Here is an 18,485-nt window from a genome sequence, read left to right on the forward strand (position 1 = left end):
TTGCTTATGAATGGCCTCTTTCTGCAGTGTTTGCTGCCAAGGGAGATCCCATAACAATCTAACATTCACTTCCGTGTTGTGGCTAATGCTTAGGGAGCATGCCACCTTCTCTTTATCTCTCCCCCCGCACCCTGCCCCATGCCAAGTATGTAGATTTTTCAAAGGGACTGAACTTTCTTCAGGGGTTTATAAGTCTACAGGAATTCTCAGCTTGCATCACACTGTGGCATACCCAAGAAACAGAACCCAGGATGGGGCGGGGATATGCAGATAGCTTGTTTGATTCTTATTGGCTACAGGGCGCAAGATCAGCCCCCAAGCCTCAGCATTGGCTGGCATCTGGCTGTCATTCCTTCCTAGGGGGGAAAACATTTTGTGAAATATTTACCAGGTAAAAGTAAAAACTTGCTCTCTACTCAAACACTCAATAATAGAAAACATTCATTTTAAAAGCTCCTCATTGTTCTCTTTCAGTAGGGCTGTAAAAAATTCTGCTTTGGAAAGAGGGTTTCCTTGTGATTAGATGAATAACTGATTTCTGGGCTGCTGCTCTTTTATTGTTGGAATATGATATTTTAGCAACATGTTTGACAAGGAAAGGCAGATTGTGAATGTTTTTAAAATATTCTGAGGGTTGGGAATGGGACGGTGTGTCTCTGGGTGCTTAGCATGCAGAGACCCCCTGCACCTCTGCCAGGACATGAGCAGGCTCTCCCTCCGTGCTCCATCCATCACAATGACGAATCTTGTAATTTTATATATTGTCCCTCAAACATCTGTTTGTGAATACAGCCACTCCAGCCTCTAGAAACTCTAAGGTTGCCTCATACAGAATTCATGTATTTTACGTCAGTACAAACAAGATCAGAAAAATATCATGTTGCTTGCCATTTATTATTATTTATTGAATTGATTGAATTAAAGTTATACTCCTCCTTTCTCTTCAGTGGGTAAGGTGGAGTACAACATTTTTCTCTCCACCATTTTATCCTCACAACAACCCTGTGAGGTCAGTTAAGCTGAGGGTGTGAAAGTGGCCCAAGGTCACCCAGCAAGCTTCCATGGCTGAGTGGGAATTCATACCTGTGTCTCCCAGACCCTAGTCTGGCCCTCTAACCACTGGACCACACTGGCTGTCATTGTTTGGGATTGGATGAAAGCTCTTGTCTTGTCTTCTAGATACCCCAGAAGATGGGCAATGGTAGCCTTCAAGGGGTTATCTGCCTCTCTGTAATGGAAGCCATTTTTTAAGTTTCTGTTAGTAGAGATTGCTCCATCCAAGCAATTGATCCATTTCTCCCAAGCATTTCCTGGCAGATTATCTTTCTTTCCATGTTGAGATGAGTCTCTTGAAAGGGTGACAACAAGAGCCTGATTGTGTAGCTAGCAGGCTGTGTGATCGGGTGAGCCTTTTATCCCGCATGCTGCCAAGCGGAGGGTAATCAGGCTAGGCCAGCGGGTCAGGATTTATCATATCAGGCTGCCGCTTGGCAAGCACCTGACCTCTCCTACTACTAAACTTGCATAATCCCTTTAGAAAGGCACTATAAACATTCATACTGCTTGTGGTGTCTGTTTGCATTTTGCTGTAATTAGGACTTCCTCCAAATGAACTCTGGAGTGGAGGGAAATGGCAGGGGGAAGGAAAGAGCAAAGTGTGATCTTTTGGCCTTGAGTCTGAGATGGCTTAGGCAGCATTTGTTTGTGATCCCCAAACAAAAACTGTTTCAGTTTGTAGGTGGATATGAACATATGAAGCTGCCTTATACTGAATCAGACCCTTGGTCCATCAAAGTCAGTATTGTCTACTCAGACTGGCAGCGGCTCTCCATGGTCTCAAGCTGAGATTTTTCTCACCAATTTGCCTGGACTCTTTTTTGGAGATGCCAGGGATTGAACCTGGGACCTTCTGCTTACCAAGCAGATGCTCTACCACTGAGCTACCGTCCCTTCTCCGGTCACACAACCTGCTAGCTACACAGTCAGGCTCTTGTTTCAAGAGACTCATCTCAACATGGAATTGTTGTGTCTTTGTTTTCACTCTCTGGCTTGGTTGGCTTACTCAAAAAAAGCCATCTGAAGTAATGTACAGTTTTATTCTTCTTTCTTTGGTTGCTGTTCCAGAGTTTAAATCTGAGTGGAGGCATCCCAGGGCCCCTTTCTTTTCCAAGGACATTTTGGTGCCTGAAGTGAAAAATCCAAATAGTAGATTGGATCCCACCTAAAATTACTGTTTGTGCAGGATGGTACAGAATTGTTTTCTGTTGTCCCAGAAAGTAGGACCAGAACCAATGAGTTGAAATTAAATCAAAAGAGTTTCCGACTCAACATTTGGAAGAACTTCCTGACCGTTAGAGCATTGTGCAGGGGGTTGGACTAGATGACCTTGGGGGGTACCTTCCAACTGTATGATTCTAAGAGGCCATGGCTCAGTGGTAGAGCATCTGCTTAGCATGCAGAATGTCCTAGGTTCAATCCCTGACATTTCCAGTTGAAAGAGTCAGGTAGTGGGTGATGTGAATGACTTCAGCCAGAGACCCTGGCAAGCTGCTCCCAGTCTGAGTAGACTTTGATGGATGAATGGTCTAATTCAGTATAAGGCAGCATCATGTGTTCAAGTTATTTTTCTGTACAAGTCTCATTGAAAAAAGCTGTGGATGGCTCTTGTTCGTTTCACTGGGGCTTGAGAACTTCCCATATTGTGCTGAGTTAGATGGACCAGTGGTCTGACTAAGGGTAAGACAGCTTTGCATGTTCCTAACTGTTGCTGCACAAATGTCTGGTGATCTAGAGGAGTGCATAGTGCTGGCCCCAAAGATATTGAATTTTAGTGGGGTCCTGAATTAAGCTCATCCATCTTGGAGTTGCGTGATGCCCCCCTCCCCCACGGGAGCGTGAGAAAGTGGCATGGCTTTTCCCCTAGCCTTCGGCCAGGACTCCAGGGCATCAATAAAGGGGAAAGCCTGCTTTCCTGTTGGAACAATAGATTCCCATCTGTGAATAGTTTTGTGCCTTGCAGGCAGTGCTCTGTGGAGATATATACTTCCTTTCCAGCTTCAGTGTGGGTGTGCAAAGTGCAACTGGCCAACTCTGGAAGATTGGGGAAAAATGAGATTGAAACTATGCCCCTGAGTCTACTTCTTGGCCCATGAGTCAAGTGAAAACAAGAAAAACTAAGATCTGGTGAGCCCATTGCTTAGGTCTCCCCCACCCCCAGTTTACATGTAAATTTGGAGGACTTTTTTCTCTCCTCTTGACAGCAGGTCCCAGATATTTCAGGGAAGGAGGGTGGATTCCAAACCACTTTGTGTGTGTGTGGGGTGGTGGTGGTGGTGGTGGTGGTTCTGATTAGACCTGAGTATTGTTGGCCTTCCTTGCCCTGATTTTCTGTTGATGTTTCTCTTAATTGTATAAGTCTCTTTCTAACAAACCTTATTTTTAAAGTTCATATCCTAGTAAATTTCCAGCTTTTTAAATTGTGGGGTGATACGTATGTAAAATGTATTAAATAACCCTTTTTGGAAGAAAAGGGAGGGGGGATGAAGATCTGTGTTTTAATCCTTATACAACTTTAATAGATCACAAAAGCCCAACACATCAAGACTCTTATATTGTGATGTAAAAGAGCCCCGTGGTGCAGAGTGGTAAAGCTGCAGTACTGCAGTCCTAAGCTCTGCTCACAACCTGAGTTTGATGCCGGCAGAAGCTGGGTTCAGGTAGCCAGCTTGAGGTTGACTCAGCCTTCCATCCTTCCGAGGTCGGTAAAATGAATACCCAGCTTGCTGGAAGGAAAGTGTAGATGACTGGGGAAGGCAATGGCAAACCACCCCTTAAAAAGTCTGCCATGAAAACGGTGTGAAAGCAATGTCACCCCAGAGTCGAAAACGACTAGTGCTTGCACAGGGGACAACCTTTATCTTTTAAAAGCTGAATGGCTTCTTTACATCTAGGAATAACTTAGTGGAGCCTAAGGGAAGCATCTCCTATTTATCGTGCTAGCAAAAGAGTTAATTGGGTGTTAGAGATTGCTACACCTCAGCTACAAATGATCTAAAATCAAGCAAACAAACAGATCTTAGCTACTGAGTAGTTCAGGTTTAGCAGTACGTTTTTCTCCAGCCACTCTTACCTTTTGGGCTTTCTGATGCTGCCATAAGCCAACTCCTTAGACAGGCTGACAAAATTGTCCTATGGCAGGATCAGCTCTGGCAGTAGAACACATTTTATTTAAAACATTTCTATTCTCCCTTTCTACCCAAATAGGGTCCTTTAGCATTCTTTACCAAATGAAGCTTCTGGTCAGTCTTCAAACACAGTCCCATGTATATCACATTGCAGTAATCTAAGCTAGATGTTACCAGGGCTTCTACACAGGAAGTCGCCAGATGCTTGTTTGGCCATTAGTCGATGGAGATTTCTAGTATTGTCTATATTCTAACTGGCAGCAGCTCTCCAAGATCTCAAGTCAAGGTTTTTTATATCACCTCCTACCTGATCCTTTTAACTGGAGATGCTGGGGACTGAACCTGGGACCTTTGGCATGCATTATCAGATATACTGTCATTGAGCCATTAGCCTAGCACTGTAGCTGTAATTAAAATGGGTAGTGGTTTATTTATTTACTTTAAATTTCTATCCCACTCTCTCCGCATGCGTACTCAGGGTGGCTAACGACATTCATATTTACAAGTTAAAACTAATAAAACATAGTTACAATTTAAAACCATTTCATGGTGCTGTACCACTGCAATATAAGCGAGTTCTTTTCTGATGGTGATCACATAGTAACTCTATAATGATGTGGGGTGGCAGTTCTCTCCCGACTAGATATCAAAGGCCTGTTGGAACAGTTCGGTCTTACAGGCCCTGCGGAAAGTAGAAAAATCCTGCAGAGCCCTTATGGCCTCCGGGAGAGCTTTCCACAGTTCTGGTGCTGCCACCGAGAAGGCCCTAGCCCGTGTCAAACGCAACCTAGCCTCCTTTGGTTCAGGGATGGACAGTAGATTTTTTGTCCTGAATGCAGTGCTCTCTGGGGAACATGTGGAGAAAGGCGGTCCCGCAGATAGACAGGTCCCTGTCCATAGAGGACCATAGTGGTCTGTAGCAGCAGAAAAGAGTAAGAGTCCACTAGCACCTTAAAGACTAACAAAATTTGTGGTAGTGTCAGGGCTTTTTTGTAGAAAAAGCTCAGCAGGAACTCATTTGCATATTAGGCCACACCCCCTGATGGCACAATTGTTCCACACAGGGCTTTTTTGTAGAAAAAGTCCAGCAGGAACTCATTTGTATATTAGGCCACACCCCCTGATGCCAAGCTAGTCGGAATTGTGTTTCTGTATGTTCCTGATAAAAAAAAGCCGTAGGTAGGGTATGACTTTCATGAGTCAATGCTCATTTCTTCAGATATAGCTGTACTCTTCAGATACTCCTGGACTCTTATTCTTTTCTACAGCTGTAATTAAATAACTGACAATTTGCTGCCATTTATTGGTACTCAAAATTAGATGCCAGAGGCAACCACTCCATTCTGCTGGAACGGCTGGAATAAGACTGGCTTTGACCATGGGAAAGATGCCAGGGCAAATTGTAGCCCTGCATTATCTATGAAGCATGATGCTTGGAATGCTATGGTGATGACGACTCTTGTGTAGCCCCGAGGCTGACTAGTCTTGACTATTTATATCTGGATCCCAGCAGGGATCCAAAGCAGCTTACAGTGTCATTCTCCTCTTCCCCCATTTAGTCCTCATAGCAACAATCCTGCGAGGTAGGTGACGGTGAGAAAATGACTGTCACACGAATACCCAGCAAGCTTCCATGGCAGAGTGGGCATCTAGCTTTGGGTCTCCCAGATTCTAGTTCAAATCTATATCATGTCCATTATGCCATTTGAAATCTTCAATCCATCCTGGTAATTTCAGTGATTGTTCCTTTCTGATTCTGCTGACACAGCGCTGATGGCATCAAGCCAAATGTGGTGTTCCCCACCGAGTTAATGACCTTTTGAACATTAAAGCTAGGGACAGAAAGGGTTCCCCCCTCTCCAAGGGTCTCCTTAGCCTAAGTCCTGAAATACCACTGTCCGCCACTTCTATAAGGCGATTGGTGTCTATTTAACATGGATTATCCTCTAGATGGAGAAGCCGGTTTAAAGGTGACATCTGTCAGATTCCGGCTGTGCTGGTTCTGTGGCAGAAGCTACAGGCTTGAGGGGGAGGGGGTGGGGAAGGAGGTCCCTCGAAACGAGAAAGGGATTTCTTTTCATATTTCCTCCTCCCCTCCCCTTCCCTTCCCCCCCTGTGTAGAATGTTCAGACTTGGATGATCTTTATCCCTCTGTTTGCAGAGGAAGTCTGGGGTGGGGGTGGGGAATCACTTAACTCCTCTGCCTCACAATGCCACAAAAGGCTTTAGTGTCCAGAGAAAATGGGCTCATGGAAGAAGTCAGTTCCAGCTTGAGGCAGGTCTTATATGACATTACTACTTGATGAGTTGCAACTTTTAGAGTTGCCAACTCTATCTAGGCTGGGAAATTCTTGGAGATTTGTGGGGGGGGGGGGGGGTGGTGGAGCCTGGGGAGGGTGGAGTTTAAGGGAAGGGAAGGGAAGGACCTCAGCAGGGTATAATGCTCCACTCTCCACTTCATCCAGGGGAACTGATCCTTGTAGCCAGGAATGCCCCAGAGAAATACAAGTACCTACCTCATATTTCTTAGCAGTTAGCTTTCCAATCCAAGCACAGCAATGTCATCAGAATGTAGATAAAAATAGGCTGTCCCATCTCTTTGTACTCCGGACTTGGAGTAACTATACATTATCTCATTCTCATGGTCTCCTTGAGTTCATTGCAAGGACTTTTGATCAGATGGGTCTTACAGGTTCTGTGTAGTTCCCCTGTGCATGCAGGCCTGATTCAGATAGGGGACTATGGCATATGTGCAGAAACAGTCTAAGCCTTCTCACCTGCAAAGTTTTTCTGACAGGCTGCCCTGGGAAGCCATTATTTGCCCCACTAGGAATCTTTCAAGGACTTATTGCTACACATACATTTCCCCAGTGGGGCAAATAGCAGGTCTATGGGGCTATGTCAGATCAGGAAGGAAGCACTGGAGAGGGCTTAAGCCCCTCACCCCTGTTCCTGTTCCTCACTCACCATGGTCTTCGCTTAAATTGGTCCTCTGTGCCCTTGGGAATTGAGGTCTGGGCATGGAACTCACTAGGTTCATCTGCTCAAAAGTCCTTGTAGTTGACCCAACAAAGCCACAAGGATAATGTAATGTTTCGCTAAGCCCAGTCAGAAGCTTCTTTGGGTGCACATTTCCAGTATCAGCCCTATTTGTAGGCAAATAGCAAGAGGCCTGTTATAAACACCAGGAAACCCTATCTCCCTTTTGCCTTCCTGAACTAGGACTTTTCTACATCCTCAACTTAACTCCTGATTTTCTTGGGAGTTGCTCCACAAGCCTTGGAATCAGTTTGGGCACAGTTTTTCTGTATGTCTGCCCTTCCTGTGCATTTTCACAGTTGTGAAGTCAGTTTAATTTCTCCTACACATGCCTTCAGTAATGAAGATTTTCAGGAGAGAGTGCTGTGATCATTGATGGTGTCATTGGTGGTATCTTTTTTTTTTAAAAAAAGAACACTAAAATATCACTATATTGCTGGAACATTGTTCTCTGAATTCTCAGCTTTCATTTTAAGTTTCCTCCTTCACATAGAAATAACTGTCTCTGCAAAGGAAGAATCTGGAGACTTACTTTTTTCTTTTAATGAAAGCTGGGAATTCAGAGAACCTCCTAAGCCTATTGTTACCACACTTCAGCAATATAATTATATTTTAGTGCTGTTTAAAAGAAAAAGAAATGAAACATCTTCAAGGTGGGGTGGAAAAGAGGGAGTGGTTTGACCATGACAGCCCAATCCTCAAATGGTGGACTGGAGGTGAGTGGGAGTGGGTGGGGCAAAGAAAACCAACAGAAACATTCCTCACAAGGAAAAAGCTGATTCAAAATCAGCTTCCAGAAAAACACTGGGGTAAGTGGTCTCAAAAGAGCAGGGGGGGGGAACTGGGGGGGAAAACCAAAATGAAAAGGAAAGGCACAAAAATATGTGCAAAAATCAGGGGACTAACTAAAGTTGTATGGGGATAGAACTGACAAAAAATGCAGAAAAGCCCCAAAAGAGCATTATTCTCTGAAAGTCTCAAGATCCCAACTTGTGTTTAATTTTCCTTGTGCTGAAGTTTCAGGTCTCGTTGGATCTTGGCTTTCCTCCTTCCCCAGCCTTAGTGTCTCCGTGTTCTAATTCTTTTTGTCCTGCCAGGTTTTTGTATAATTGATTTACTTGCTTATTATATGCCTTTCTGTCCCAGTGCCCCAGAGTGTATTCACAGCAGTTTTTTCTCCAGAAAAATTTCTCTCCCCCCAAGGGCTTCACAGTCTGATTTGCAAAAATTATTATTATTATTATTATTAGTGTGCCATCAAGTCACAACCAGTTTATGGCGACCCTCATGAGGTTTTCAAAGAAAGAGGTGGTGGTTTGCCATTGCTTTTCTCTGCAGATCAGCCCTGGTTTTCTTTGATGGTCTCCCGTCCAAATACTAACCATGGCCTGTTTAGTTTCCAAGCTTGAGGCTAATCTCAGCTATTCGGGCAACTGAATATAACACAAACCAGAGCTCAGTCCCAAATGTAGTGATGACACTGAGGGCGTTTTCGCACTGACCTTCAAGTAGCGCGACCACCCTCTTCACACCGGAGGATCTGCCCGGATTTCGCACAAGAAGCGCCAGCGCACCCAAAAGAGCCGGCTACTTCCGTCGCGAAACCCGCTCAAACGGAAACCGCCAAGAAGCAGGAAAACGTTTGAGCGGGTTTCGCGACGGAAGTAGCCGGCTCTTTTGGGTGCGCCGGCGCTTCTTGTGCGAAATCCGGGCAGATCCTCCGGTGTGAAGAGGGTGGTCGCGCCACTTGAAGGTCAGTGCGAAAACGCCCTGAGTGTCTGAAGCTGTGCTGAGGAGATAGTTGGGTCTTCCTTCCCAACTCTTGGAATAGCCTTCTTTTCCTTCTGGCTGCTGGATTGTCCTACTGGCTTTGGCCAGTGTTTCAGTTCACTCTCAGGAGGCTTACTTTAACCTTCCCTTTGCTTCATAGATCTTCCACATAGTAACCCTGGAACAGGGAACTCTTAAAACCTGGTTCTGCTTTGACCCTTACCCGATCTTGCATTGAGTGAAAGCAGATGACAGCCATTGCTTCGAAAAAGAGCACTTTGCCTGGCTCTTTCAGTTGCAGAGTTTGTTGCAGCAGCAGACACTCTTAGAGGAAGAGTTAACTGTTCCCCAGTACTGACCGCATTTCTTTCTTTGCAGCTGATTTTTCCCTCGGGGCAGTGGATTATTCCGGCAGTAACTTAACACCAAACCGCTGTCGGCCAAGAAGGAGCCCTGCTGCAACAGCAGGGTCATGGCCAGCTGTATTTCCAGCACTAAACTGGCGGTGTGAATACACACTTAGCACCCTGGTTTATTTCCCCAGCTCCTTGGGAATGTGAGCCACAGCAGAGAATAGAAGAGGAAATGGGAGACTGGGGTTGTGGTGTTTGCTTGGGGCAGGGAGGGGGTGTGTGTGCACAGACATGGGCTGTGTGCAGATTCGGGCACCCAAACAGCAGAGTTCTGCTGAGTCGGATGAGTCATTGTGGTTTCCTTGTGAACGGCCTGAGCCGCTGAGAAGGTGCCAGGACAGTTTGAGAGTTACAACAGCAGCCAGTTCATGGCAAACTACTCTGGCCAGGACAGAGCACTCTATGTTGACATGACTTCCCACTCTGGCTGCAGGGAAGGATAGAAGACTCTGAGCAATAATGTTTTGTTGTTGTTCAGTCACACAGTCGAGTCAACTCTTTGCGACCCCATGGACAAAATAATGTTTTGGGGCTGGAGAAAAGCAGCCCTTTCCTTCTGCAAGAATCATGGTCCTTTTTTGGGGGGGGGGGGGACACAATGGGGTTTGGAAATAATTTTCCTCCAGGCCAGACTGGTTTGGGGATCCTGGAGAGTTTCTTTGCCTTCCTTTGGGCATAGAGCAGGGGTCACTGGGGGAGGGGCGGGGAGGTAGCTGTGAATTTCCTGCATTGTGCAAGGGGTTGGACTAGATGACCTTTCTAGCTTGATGGTTTCTATGTTTCTTGTTCCAACAGAGGTAGTAGTCATTGTTCTTGTTGTTTGTTTCACCCACTTCAACATACATGACAGTCTACAGAAGAGTAGAAGTGAAAGAATGAGGTTTCTGCTCAACGAGTTTACAGCATCACTTCTGATAATCTGGGAGGGGAAGAAAGAGAGTAGAAGGAAGGAAGAGGTAAGGGAAGGGAGGAGGAGATTGGATTTATGCCCCACCATTCACTCAGAGTGGCTTACAACCACCTTCCCTTCTTCTCCCCACAACAGGCACTCTGTGAGGTAGGTGGGGCTGAGAGAACTCTGACAGAAACTGCTTTTGAGAGGAACAGCTCTGACAGAACTGTGGCCAACTCAAGGTTGCCCAGTAGCTGCAGGTGGAGGAGTGGGGAATCAAACCTGGTTCTTCAGATTAGAGTCTGCCACTCTTAAACACTACACCAAGCTGGCTCTCAGCTGGGAGTGAATGCATGCATATGGGATTAGGTTTCATTTCAATTGTGGTGGTTATAAAGATGGAGGAGTTAAAGGCTCTGCAGAAAAGTGAGGAATTAGGGTGTTCCAGGCAGAGAAGATTCTTGAGTACTATGTGAGCCAATTCTGATGGGGGATTGTGGTACACAGAAAGAAGGGGCTTCAGCCTAGCCCCACCCAGCACTGTTTTCCCCAACTGAAAGAGCCCCAGGGAACTGCCACACTGGAGAAACCTATTTGCACTGGTGGGAATGGACCCAGGAACAATGTGTCATATAGATTGGAGAGAACATGTAGGCCTTCTGTTCTGGCAGGGTGTTCCCATGCACAGGGAAAACATTTTTTGATATGAACAGAAGGAGAAAGGTGACTTAGGAATCCTAAGCAGGTCTACTCTGAATTCTACTACAGTTTATTCAATGGGTCTTACTCCCAAGAAAATGTCATTAGGATTGCACTGAAGAACAGCAAAGTTAGAGATCTTCAGGCTCTGGTGGAGTCTTAGACCATGTAATGTACTGAGTGACGAGACAGGTTGAAGGCAACATGCTTTATTCGGTGGTACATTACAAGAGAGAGAGCACGTGGGCCGGGTCCCGCTTATATACATTCCCTGGAACTGCCCCCAGTCTGACCAGTCCAATCCTGGCCATTTAAGCTTCCCGCCACAGATCTTGGTGGGCGGGGCGTCTAGCGAGCTACATCTGGGGACCAGTGGGTTTCCCCCTGGTTGCCTCTGTAGCGATCGCCATGCGGTGCATTAGCTTTCGTCTCAAGACATAACACTCCCTGCCCTAGTTCAGGACACAGTCTTGCAAGTATACTGGGGCCTTGCGTTCCCTGGTCGACCTCCTTGTAGTTACCACCGGGTCAGACAAGGCTGCGGCTGCTGTGGCGGATGGGGCGGCGGTTTCCCCGCGTGGGGGTACCGCCGGCATAGGGCGGTCTGCCACCTGTTGGTCTTCTGGTGCCCCTACTCCTGGGGGGTTGCCCCCAGCATGGTGCTGCACTTCTGCCCGTGCTGTTGGAGCGGTCGGCATGGATGGGGTATCTCTCGGTGTGAGTGCGGCTGTTGGTTCATCCCTGTTCCTTACTATGGCCAGCTCTTCTGGCAAGGTGCGGTGGCACATCTGATTTATATGCCTCTGCAGGATTTGACCCCCCTCCGTTGAGACGTCGTAGTGGCAGGACCCGGTCACTCACAGCACCCGGCCCGCTACCCACTCGGGGCCATGTGCATAGTTCATTGTGTACACCGGATCGCCAGGGAAGAACCCCCTAGCGGCCTCCCTGATCTCGGGGGAGTTGCGGAGGTCGGTGGCCTGGTCTGGATGCAGCCAGTCTAACCTTGTGATCAGCTTCCTCCCCATTAACAACTCGGCTGGGCTCACCCCGGTGACTGGGTTGGGGGTGATTCTATTGTTAAATAAGAAGGCAGCCAGGAGGTGGTCCCAGTCCCCCTGCACTATGCATCCCAGGGCCTCTTTTGTGGTGCGCATCATCCGCTCCGCTTGGCTGTTGGTGGCCGGATGGAAGGGGGCGGACCGTATGTATTGTATTAGATACCTCTGCAAGAACTCCCGGAATTCCCGGGAGATGAACGCGGTCCCATTATCCGAGACGATGGTGTCGGGAATTTTGTGCATGCAAAGGACCCTGCGCAACGCCCGGACCGCCGCCGCTGTTGAGGTTGAAGCTATGGGGATAACCTCCAGCCACTTGGTGTAAGTGTCCACCAGAATGAAAAATGTTTGGCCCTGAAATGGCCCCGCAAAGTCAATGTGTAACCTAGACCACAGCCTCCTATGTGCTTCCCATTGGTGGACAGGGGCGCTGGGTGGTTCGGGCCTGGACTCCTGGCAGGCCTGGCACCTTCGAACCCACCCCTTGATCTCTTCGTCCATCCCCGGCCACCATACATAGCTGCGTGCTAGGGCCTTCATCCGTACAATCCCTGGATGAGTTTCGTGTAGGGCCTCCAGCACTTGTTTCCGCAACGGGGGGGAGGGGAACCACCACCCTGCTTCCCCAGAGAAGACAATCCTTGTGAGTGGACAGTTCTTCCCTGTGTGTTGTGAATCCCCTGAATTCTTCGCCCTGTTTTCCCTCGGGCCATCCCCTCCCCACCCAGTCAAGAACCCACGCGAGTATTTTGTCCTGTCCCGTGGCCTTTGCTACCTCGGCGGCGTGGAGGGGTCTCTCCGGTAGCGTTTCAATGAGCATCACATGGTGGGCTGGGGCCGGATCCATGGAGGGCAGCGGCAGGCGACTGAGGGCGTCTGCATTTCCCATCGCTTTGCCCGGGCGGTGGACCAGGGCATACGTATAAGAGTTTAGGAACTGATTCCACTGCAAGACGCACTGCGACAGAATCTGTGGCGTCTGGCGGTCTGCGGCGAGGAGTCCCAGGAGCGGCTTGTGGTCAGTGGCGATAGTAAAACGTCTACCGTACAAGTAGTCATTGAATTTCTGCACCCCCACCACGATTGCTAATGCCTCCTTATCAATCTGGGCATAGTTGTGCTCTGCGGGGGTCATGGTCCTGGAGTAATAGGCTACCGGGACCTCCCTCCCATCCAGGAGTTGGTTACCCAGGACGGTGCCCACCCCATACGGTGATGCATCACATGCTAAGATCACCGGCAGGGCTTCATCAAAATGGTGGAGCACGTTATTGAATACGAGGAGCCCCTTGACCGCCTGAAAAGCGGCTGCCTGCTTTTTTCCCTAGACCCACGGGGCGTTTTTGTCAAGGAGCCTATGGAGGGGTTCTGCTATGGCTGCTTTGTGGGGCAAAAATGAATGATAAAAATTTAATAACCCCAAGAAACTTTGTAGCTCCACCTTGCACATGGGGGCCGGGGCATCCACTATGGCCTTGGTCTTGTTGGCCATTGGGTGGATCCCTGCACCACAAACCCCAAGAACTCCACCCTCGGCACCCTGAGGGAACACTTTTCCCACTTAATTTTCAGTCCGGCTGCCTGGAATTGGCGGAGTACCTCCCGCAGACGGTTGCTGAACTCCTTCGCGTCTGGTGCGGCGATCAAAACGTCATCGAAAAATGGTTGCACCCAGGGGATCCCTTTGAGGAGAGAATCCATCAGGCTCTGAAAGACCCCCAGAGCCACACTCACCCCAAATTGCAACCGCCGCACCCTAAACGCTCCCCTGTGGGTCACTGTGGTCTGGGCTTCCGCCATCTTGGCGTCCACTGGGAGCTGCTGGTACGCCTGGGCCAAGTCCAGCTTCCCAAAAATTTTAGACCCCGCTAGTGCTGCCAAAATGTGGCTGACTACTGGAACGGGGTATGGGTTGTCTTGTAGTGCCTTGTTTATGGTGCACTTGTAATCGGCACATATGCGCATGTCCCCATTTGGCTTCACCGGGGTAACTATCGGGGTTTCCCATGTGGCGTAGGAAACCGGCCTGTGAGACAGTCCAGCTCTGTTTCAGTTTTGGGCTTCAGAGCGAACGGGACCCGGCTGGCCTTCAGCCGTATCAGTCGCACATGGGGGTCAAGGGGTAAGGATATGGGAGGGCCCTTGTAGCACCCTAGGGCCCCATCAAACACCTCTGGGAATTCCCGGCACACGTGCTCGAACCCCTGCGTCCCCAGCTACTGCACCCCCATGATCTGAATCCCCAATGGTCGAAACCAGGCCAGGCCCAGCAGTGTGGTGAGCTGGTGTTTGACCACAAGTATATCCAGATTCCTCCTAAAGCTCTTAAACTCCACCCTCACTGTGGCCCATCCCAGAATCTGTACGGGGTTCTTTTGGAAGTCCCGTAGTATGAACAAACAACGTGGGCACAGTTTTCTTAGACACTCCTCCCAAATTATGGAGATGGAGGAGCTCGAGTCCAGTTCCATCAGGCAGAGGCTGCCCTCGATCCTGATCGATACTTTGACCTTGTCGGGGGTATTGCTGGGCAAGTAAATTACCTGCAGGCTGGTCGAGGCGGTCGAGTAGTCCTCGGTCGAGTCTTGGTTGATGGACTGGCGTCTGTGGGTGGCCTTGGCCCGGCAAGCCCGCGCGATGTGGCCCATTTTCCCACAGTTCCTGCAGTCCACGTTGTGATGGGGCAGTCCTGACGCTCGTGTGGGTCCCCGCAGCTGGCGCACTTGGTGGTGGCTGGTTTCTCGGTCGCTTGTGGCCACTGGGTCGCTCTCAGCCCCATCCCTGGTTGGTGGCGTAGCTGGTGTGTCTCCTCTTCCTCTGGGTGGCTCTGCGCCATCTCCTCCTGGTGGACGGCTTCTGTCCGCGGGTTGTGGAAAGCTTTAGCGGCTCTCTGAAACGCGGTGGCCTCGTTGAAGGCGCCTTGGAGGGTGAGCTCTTCCTTTGCAAAGAGCTTTTGTTGTAGTCTTTCGTCCCTCAGGCCCCAGGCGAAACGGTCCCTCAGGGCCTCCTCTAGCTTCTCGAAGCTACAGTTTCCCGCAATTTGGTGGAGAGCGGCCAGGTATTTGGCTGCCGTCTCTCTCACCTCTTGGCCCCTCTTGTGGAAGATGAATCGGCGGGCGATGATTGAGGCTTGGGGCAAGAAGTGCCTAGTGAGGAGTCATACTATCTTCTCGTACGTCTTCTCCGTGATCCTCGCGGGGGCCGAGAGACCCTTGGCGATCTCGAATGTGGCCTCACTGCAGACGCTCAGGAGCACATCTCTCTTACGGCTGTCATCCGTTATCATGTTTGCTCAAAGGTAGCAATCGACCCGCTCCGTGTAGGTCTCCCACCTCTCCAGTTTAGCGGGGTTGAACTCTTTGAGATAACCTGTTGTTCTGCCCGGGTTAGCCATGGTGGCTGGGGCGGCGGGTGCTTCCGTCTCCCTAGACGGTGTGCCTTCCTCGTCTCCGGCCAGGTCCGCGAAGTCCCTCTTTGGGAGTTACCTGGCTAGGATCCCATCCTTGTCGCCACTGTAATGTACTGAGTGACGAGACGGGTTGAAGGCAACATGCTTTAATCGGTGGTACATTACAAGAGAGAGAGCACACGGGCCGGGTCCCGCTTATATACATTCCCCGGAACTGCCCCCAGTCTGACCTGTCCAATCCTGGCCATTTAAGCTTCCCGCCACAGATCTTGGTGGGCGGGGCGTCTAGCGAGCTACATCCGGGGACCAGTGGGTTTCCCCCTGGTCGCCTCTGTAGCGATCGCTATGCGATGCATTAGCTTTCGTCTCAAGACATAACAGACCAATTCCCCACTGGGCTTGTTCTGGTGACGGAACTCTTTTACCCCCGATGTTTCCATCCGATTTTGCACAAGTTGCCACAGGGCTGCAACTGTGGCAGGCAGAAACCAGCTTTCAAAGGATCTTGCTTGCTGTGGGAAAGAGGCAGAGCAAGTTGCAGCCCTGTGGCAGCTTGTGTGAAATTGGACAGAAGCGTCTGGGGGAAAAGTGCTCTGATGCTGGAATAAGCCTAGTGGGGAATATAGTGTGGCCCTGTGGAAGAGTTGAGGAGGGGTTGTGGCTCAGTGGCAGAGCATCTGTTTGGCATGCAGCAGGCCCCCAAAGGCCCCAGGTTCAGTCCCCAGCATCTTCAGCTGAAAGGACTGAGCAGCAGGTGATGTGAAAGACCTCAGCCTGAGACCCTGGAGAGCTGCTGCCAGTCTGAGTCAGCAATACTGACCTCAATGGACTGATGCTCTGATTCAGTACAAGGCAGCTTCATGTGCCCTTACATCCCCTCAAAACTTGAAAAAAATCAGTATTTTTAAAAATTCAAGTGTCATAGAAACATAGAGTTGGAAGGGACCTTCAGGGTCACCTAGTCCAAACCCATGTACAATGTAGGAACTTCACAAATACTTCCCCCACTCACCAGACAAACTTCCAAGGGCATCAGTACTGTTCTCTATCATTCAGGTCCCCTGGTACTGTTTCAGAATTCTGAATCTAGGTTGTTTTGTGTTTTTGGAGGGAATTCTGAAATGCGTCCATTATTCCCTGTGGGGGATTATTTCCAGAAGGCTGGAGTCGCTATTTTCTAGCAATGACACCAAATTTTCAGAGAACCCACTCTTGCCTGTCTACTAAGGACCTCAAGTGTCAAGATAATTGGACCAAGGTGCCCAGCTCTTTAGGCCCCCAGTCACCCAGCTTGTTTCTCCATTGTTTCCTATGGAGAAAAATGGCATGTATTCTCCAGGACAACAAAGCTAATAGCCAAACACACAGGAACCAACCACTGGCCAAAAGTCTCCAGATGCAGACAGAACCAACAAGCCCAATGCAACCAATGTCAAACCAGAGAATTCAGGCCAAACCAACTTAACCAAGGGATGCTGTTGCAAGACCAACAGAACCAATGTCAAACTGAGAATCCAAGCCAACCCAACCTGGCAAGCCAGTACTAAAGCAGCCAGCCAGACCTGGCAAAAGACTAACACAAACCCACTATAAAATTGAAGAAAAACCTTAATATGCTAGTCTCAAATATTCTTGGATGTTCCGAAAAATTTCTGGAATTTTGGGGGGACCCAGTTTTTGGTATTCCAAGAAATCCTGAATATTGTCTGAAATATTTGAAAAAATGTCAATAGGATCCCCCCCCCGCCCAGCTCTATATTTGCACTGGAAATCTCCAAGCGCATATCCCTTCTCAAAGTGCTGGCAGGCCACTGCTTCCTTTCAACTGGATGCAACGCAGTCCAAGCCAGCTGAAACTTAAGTTAAGCCATTCCAAAACATCACATACTGCTGTGGTCTGCTGTGCACATCACTGCAACAGATTCTGCCCCCCCCCCCATGTGCACACACTGCATTGAGAGCAGCACATAAAGAGCAGTGGTGTAAAGGTTAGAGTGTTGGACTAGCATCTGGGACTGGGAGGCCCCAGTTTGAATCTGCAGTCTGCCAGGGAAGCTTGCTGGGTGACCTTGGGCCAGTTAAACACTCAGCCAACCCATTTCATAGGGTTATTGTGAGGGTAAAGTGGAGGAGACAAGACCAGGGAAGCCACTTTTGGTAGAAAGGCAAAGTATCAATGCAGTAAATGAATACATAAAATTAGGGGTCGTTTTGTAGAAAAAAAGGTGGTGGAGCTCATCCAGGGACTGTTATGCAGCTGCACCTACTATTCATTGGACAAGGTGGGAAGGAGGAGGTAGAACTGTCAGAAAGGTTCAAGAGCTGTGCTCCTGTAAGCTCCCGCTGAATCTGAGGCCTGCATAAAATACATATGCTGGCAGGGGCCTTAATTCAATGGTTAAATTTTAATTGAGCTGTCTGAGTTTTCATTGCCCCAGTTAGAAGCCAGCCAGTGCTGTGAAAAAGTCATAGGTGAAAAGAGAATGACACAAGATCACCTGGTGATCTCCTGGGACAGAGTGAGAATTTGAATCCTGGTCTCACAGATCCTTATCTGACACTCTAACCATTACACCATACTGCCTCTCAAGAAAGAACAGACAAAAATTGTCCCTGAATAGGTGCAGGGTACATGTCTTTCACTGCTGAATTAACCACAGAGAGTCTTTCCTATTTCAAGGAGTAAAGAAAGGATTTTCTGAGTTGTGGGTATTGGTTTCCCAGTCTTCCTGAGCCCTGGAAGAGTCTGGCTCCATATAAGGCTGGTTCATATGTTCCACAGCTGCTATACCTCACGGCTTTACGTATAAAGCTTTCCATTGATTTATGCAGTTTCCCAAGGGAAGAGCCTCTCTGCTTTCCTGATGCTCCCCCACATCCCACACCCCAGCTGCTTCTGCAACAGGCAGAATGGAGGCGGTGGGTCTTCTGACTGATAGGCCCATCTTGCCTGCTGACAGTCTCTTGAAGACCTCTGGCTGCCTCTGGAGTACTTTGTACTGTGGGGAAGGCTGAAGT

General features: G+C 48.7%; 1 protein-coding gene across 1 annotated transcript in view; it reads left to right on the forward strand.

Moving 5' to 3' along the window:
• LOC132579740 (uncharacterized) overlaps positions 1-18,485 on the forward strand; it is a 75,021-nt gene that overhangs the window by 46,088 nt on the left and 10,448 nt on the right. The gene's annotated exons all lie outside the window — the stretch shown is intronic.

Source organism: Heteronotia binoei, chromosome 1 (assembly GCF_032191835.1).
Source record: "Heteronotia binoei isolate CCM8104 ecotype False Entrance Well chromosome 1, APGP_CSIRO_Hbin_v1, whole genome shotgun sequence".
NCBI lineage: Eukaryota > Metazoa > Chordata > Lepidosauria > Squamata > Gekkonidae > Heteronotia > Heteronotia binoei.